The following is a 5,628-nucleotide window of genomic DNA, read 5'->3' on the forward strand; positions in this document are numbered from 1 at the left end:
CAGACGCTGCTCCCAATGCTACACTCAGTTTTTCAGAAATTAGTCGACTTTATTGCCAGAAGAGACCATTAGAGCATCTTATTTGACCCCCTGCATATCACAGGCCTCCTGTATGACACAATAGCTACTTTTGGGCAAACACATCCCAGAAAGGCATCTAGTCTTAAAGAACATAAGAACATAAGAAAGGCCGTACCGGGTCAGACCAAAGGTCCATCTAGCCCAGTATCTGTCTACCGACAGTGGCCAATGCCAGGTGCCCCTGAGGGAGTGAGCCTAACAGGCAATGATCAAGTGATCTCTCTCCTGCCATCCATCTCCATCCTCTGACGAACAGAGGCTAGGGACACCATTCTTATCCATCCTGGCTAATAGCCATTTATGGACTTAGCCACCATGAATTTATCCAGTCCCCTTTTAAACATTGTTATAGTCCTAGCCTTCACAACCTCCTCAGGTAAGGAGTTCCACAAGTTGACTGTGCGCTGCGTGAAGAAGAACTTCCTTTTATTTGTTTTAAACCTGCTGCCTATTAATTTCATTTGGTGACCCCTAGTTCTTGTATTATGGGAATAAGTAAATAACTTTTCCTTATCCACTTTCTCAACATCACTCATGATTTTATATACCTCTATCATGTCCCCCCTTAGTCTTCTCTTTTCCAAACTGAAGAGTCCTAGCCTCTTTAATCTTTCCTCATATGGGACCCTCTCTAAACCCCTAATCATTTTAGTTGCTCTTTTCTGAACCTTTTCTAGTGCTAGAATATCTTTTTTGAGGTGAGGAGACCACATCTGTACACAGTATTCGAGATGTGGGCGTACCATGGATTTATATAAGGGCAATAATATATTCTCAGTCTTATTCTCTATCCCCTTTTTAATGATTCCTAACATCCTGTTTGCTTTTTTGACCGCCTCTGCACACTGCGTGGACATCTTCAGAGAACTATCCACGATAACTCCAAGATCTTTTTCCTGACTCGTTGTAGCTAAATTAGCCCCCATCATGTTGTATGTATAGTTGGGGTTATTTTTTCCAATGTGCATTACTTTACATTTATCCACATTAAATTTCATTTGCCATTTTGTTGCCCAATCACTTAGTTTTGTGAGATCTTTTTGAAGTTCTTCACAATCTGCTTTGGTCTTAACTATCTTGAGTAGTTTAGTATCATCTGCAAACTTTGCCACCTCACTGTTTACCCCTTTCTCCAGGTCATTTATGAATAAAATGAATAGGATTGGTCCTAGGACTGACCCTTGGGGAACACCACTAGTTACCCCTCTCCATTCTGAGAATTTACCATTAATTCCTACCCTTTGTTCCCTGTCCTTTAACCAGTTCTCAATCCATGAAAGGACCTTTCCTTTTATCCCATGACAGCTTAATTTACGTAAGAGCCTTTGGTGAGGGACCTTGTCAAAGGCTTTCTGGAAATCTAAGTACACTATGTCCACCGGATCCCCCTTGTCCACATGTTTGTTGACCCCTTCAAAGAACTCTAATAGATTAGTAAGACACGATTTCCCTTTACAGAAACCATGTTGACTATTGCTCAAGAGTTTATGTTTTTCTATGTGTCTGACAATTTTATTCTTTACTATTGTTTCAACTAATTTGCCCGGTACCGACGTTAGACTTACCGGTCTGTAATTGCCGGGATCACCCCTAGAGCCCTTTTTAAATATTGGCGTTACATTAGCTAACTTCCAGTCATTGGGTACCGAAGCCGATTTAAAGGACAGGTTACAAACCTTAGTTAATAGTTCCGCAACTTCACATTTGAGTTCTTTCAGAACTCTTGGGTGAATGCCATCTGGTCCCGCTGACTTGTTAATGTTGAGTTTATCAATTAATTCCAAAACCTCCTCTAGTGACACTTCAATCTGTGACAGTTCCTCAGTTTTGTCTCCTACCAAAGCCAGCTCAGGTTTTGTAATCTCCATAACATCCTCAGCCGTGAAGACTGAAGCAAAGAATCCATTTAGTTTCTCCGCAATGACTTTATCGTCTTTAAGCGCTCCTTTTGAATTTTGATCATCAAGGGGCCCCACTGGTTGTTTAGCAGGCTTCCTGCTTCTGATGTACTTAAAAAACATTTTGTTATTACCTTTGGAGTTTTTGGCTAGCCGTTCTTCAAACTCCTCTTTGGCTTTTCTTATTACACTCTTGCACTTAAGTTGGCAGTGTTTGTGCTCCTTTCTATTTGCCTCACTAGGATTTGACTTCCACTTTTTAAAGGAAGTCTTTTTATCTCTCACTGCTTCTTTTACATGGTTGTTAAGCCACGGTGGCTCTTTTTTAGTTCTTTTACTGTTTTTCTTAATTTGGGGTATACATTGAAGTTGGGCCTCTATTATGGTGTCTTTAAAAAGGGCCCACGCGACTTGCAGGGATTTCATTTTGGTCACTGTACCTTTTAACTTTTGTCTAACTAACCCCCTCATTTTTGTATAGTTCCCCCTTTTGAAATTAAAGGCCACAGTGTTGGGCAGTTGAGATGTTCTTCCCACCACAGGGATGTTGAATGCTATTGTACATTAAAGGACTATCCTTCATTAAAGGACATCAGGAGATGGAGAATCCACCACTTTCCTTGGTAGCTTGTTCCTGTGATGAAACATGCTCGCTGTTGAATATTTGTGCCTTAGTTGTAATATGAATTTGTCTCTTCACCTTGCAGCCATTGGGTCTTGTTATGACTTTCTCTGCTAGATTCAAGAGCCCTTTAATACCCAATATTTTCTCTCCATTAAGGCCCTTCTAAACTTCAGTGAAGTCACCTTTCATTCATGAAGGACCCCCCGCCGCCGAATTGCCGCCGAAGACCCGGAGAGGAAGAATCTCCGGGGGCCCAGGCCCCACGAGAGTTTTCCAGAGCCCCCGGAGTTAGTGAAGGACCCCGCTCCAGGAGCCCCGAAAAACTCTTGTGGGAGCCCCTGCAGGGCCCAGGGCAAATTGCCCCTCTTACCCCGCTGGGCAGCCCTGATGGGACCTGGAGCTACTGTTATTTCAGGACTCCTGTGAGACCCTCAGCTGGTTGGTTTGCACTCTGCTCTCATTGCTTCCTTCTCAGGACTCTCTCTCCTCCTGCGTCTCTGCTGCTCTCCTCTCCTAGACATTGAACTCAGCCCTTGCTGCTGCCAACACCAACTGGCAGAAGGGCCTATAAGCCCCCTGCCTGAGGGGAGGCCAATGCATGTGGGGGGCCATAAGCAATATGATATTTTCTGTCTTATTCTCTATCCCTTTCTCAATGATTCCCAAGATTCTCGTTGCTTTTTTGACCATCGTTGCACACTGAGTGGATGTTTTAAGAGAACTATCCACAGTGGCTCCAAGATCCCTCTCTTGAGTGGCAACCAACTCTCATTTAAATGTAGAGTTGGGATTATGTTTTCCAATGTGCATCACTTTGCATTTATCAACAAATCTGCCATTTTGTTGCCCTTTCACCCAGTTTTGTGAGCTCTTTTTGCAACTCTTCGCAGGCTGCTTTGGACTTAACTTTCCTGAGTAGTTTTGGATCATCTGCAAATTTTGCCACCTCGCTGTTTACCCCTTTTTCCAGATCATTTATGAATATGTTGAATAGCACTTGTCCCAGCCTCCCTGGGGGGCACCACTATTGACCTCTCTCCATTTTGAAAACTGACCATTTATTCCTACCTTGTAACCAGTTATTTACCCATGAGAGGATCTTCCCTCTCCTCCCATGAGAATGTAAGAGAGCAGAATAGGGCTTCCTTGGGAGGGGGTGTGAACTGAGAATATATCAGGGGGTTGTGCACATTTACTGTCCTGGTGAAAAAGTGTGTCTGATACTCAGTCTTTGCTGCGCCTGCCGGCTGTGACTGCTGAGGACATTTTCCTTCTCTGCTCCAGGGTCTCTCCTCTGCCAGATTCTCAGCAAGTCAGGCCCCCTGCAGACTATGGCAGAGCAGTTTGGTAATAGGCTGCAGGACTCACCACGTAAGAATGTAGCTGCTGTAGCACCTTGACTGACCATGAGCCAAATCCTGCAGCCCTGACAGCCCAGGATAACCTGCCACTGATGACAATGGGAATTGAGCCTTTGTAACTAGCTGCTGGTACCTGAGGTCTCAGCTATGGATTAAACTGGTGGCAAACACAACTTCAGCCAAAGAAGAGAAGGATGTAAGTGAAAGAGCAAAGCCAGCCCTGGGGAGCTGCTGCAGTCCCGTAACCACAGCTGGAAGGGAGAAGAGGAAAAACTCCCTAAAGTGCTGGGAGCAGCCCCGAGAAAAGGAAGTTTGTCAGTGAGATCAGTAGCAATAACTGTGAAATGACGGAGTGCTTTGTCCTCTGTGCCGACATGGTTGAATTGTGTTACTTTATTGTGAGAATAAGCTTTAAAATATCCTGCTCTAATTTCAGGATGGGTCTGTAACCATAATCAGTCTCTGTGGGAAGTGGCCTCTAGATAGCAATCTTTGGGCAGAGCTGGCTGAAGAACCTTCCTACTCACCAGGAGATCCTGGCTTGACCTGACAGTTCCTCCTTGCAGAACCTGGCTTTTGTGTCAGGCTCCTTTCTTTTATTTCTTCTCATAAAAAGAAAAGACCTCACTGCACAATCCTTGTAAGAGCTTGTTCAAGACACAGAGACCCTTCCTTGCAGCTAAGTCTTGGAAAGTGTTAAATGGTAAGTCTGGAGCTGATGGAAAGGTTACCATGACTCAAGTTGAGCTGAAGCTGCTGTGACTGAAACACAGTATCTGATCACAGCAGCTTGTGGGAGAAGTGCATGTTAGAAGCCCTCTGTCAGCTCAGCTGTGGCTTTCTGTGCACTGAGCCAGCCTGCTCAAGGTCTGCAAGTCTTGAAGGAAATGGGGAATGTCTGTACTTTGGAATTTTAAGGTGTAGTCTTGGACTATCAAGTGTAGTGGTTGCAAATGCCCTCTTGAGGAAGGCACCATGGCTTAATTGGCTAAAGCACCTATCTAGTAAACAGGAGATCCTGGGTTTAACTCCCAGTGGTGCCTTGTTCTATAGCTTTCATCTCTTTGCTCACATTTTCCTGTGTCCTTCTAGGAAACAGAAGAGACCTCCCTTGACAATCCAAGTAATTGCTTGTGAAGGAAAAGACTTCTTTCCAGCGGAGCGTTGGAGAGAATCAAATCCTCAGTCTGGAGTTGATCAAAAGGCTATTGGCATTGGCAAGGAGGTTGCTCCGGCTGCAATTTGCTGTGACAGGAGAGCCTGTGTTGGGCACCCATGCAATTCGCTGAGGCTATCTGTGCACAGAGCCCCTTCTAGACGGTTCTCTGCAGGGCTTGCAGGAAATGGAGAATTACTGTCATTTCACTTTTCATGTTATTGTTGATGAAAAATGGAGCAGTTAGGGGAGAAGTTCCAGAGCGTGGCACCATGGCAGAGGTTCCCAAGAGAGCTGCTGGATAAAGAGCAGATTCAGGATCCAGCATCCAGTGCTGCACTGCTGAACGTGCCTCCTCTTGTCACCTTTTGGTCAATCTTTTTTGTTAACAGAGAAGCCCGACTCTGGCTAGCTATACAAATGCTTGCAAAAGAAACGGGTCTTTTTGCTGACATGTGTCAAAAGGAGGCTTTGGATAAACATGGAAACAAGGTCAAGGTCACTGAA

General features: G+C 44.6%; 1 non-coding gene across 1 annotated transcript; it reads left to right on the top strand.

The window, feature by feature from the left end:
• Nucleotides 1-4,934: 4,934 nt before the first annotated feature.
• Nucleotides 4,935-5,008, top strand: TRNAT-AGU. Its single transcript has one exon. It is a non-coding gene; the product is annotated as a tRNA-Thr (tRNA).
• The last annotated feature ends 620 nt before the right edge of the window (nucleotides 5,009-5,628 follow it).

The sequence above is a fragment of the Mauremys reevesii genome, linkage group 12 (genome assembly GCF_016161935.1).
Source record: "Mauremys reevesii isolate NIE-2019 linkage group 12, ASM1616193v1, whole genome shotgun sequence".
NCBI lineage: Eukaryota > Metazoa > Chordata > Testudines > Geoemydidae > Mauremys > Mauremys reevesii.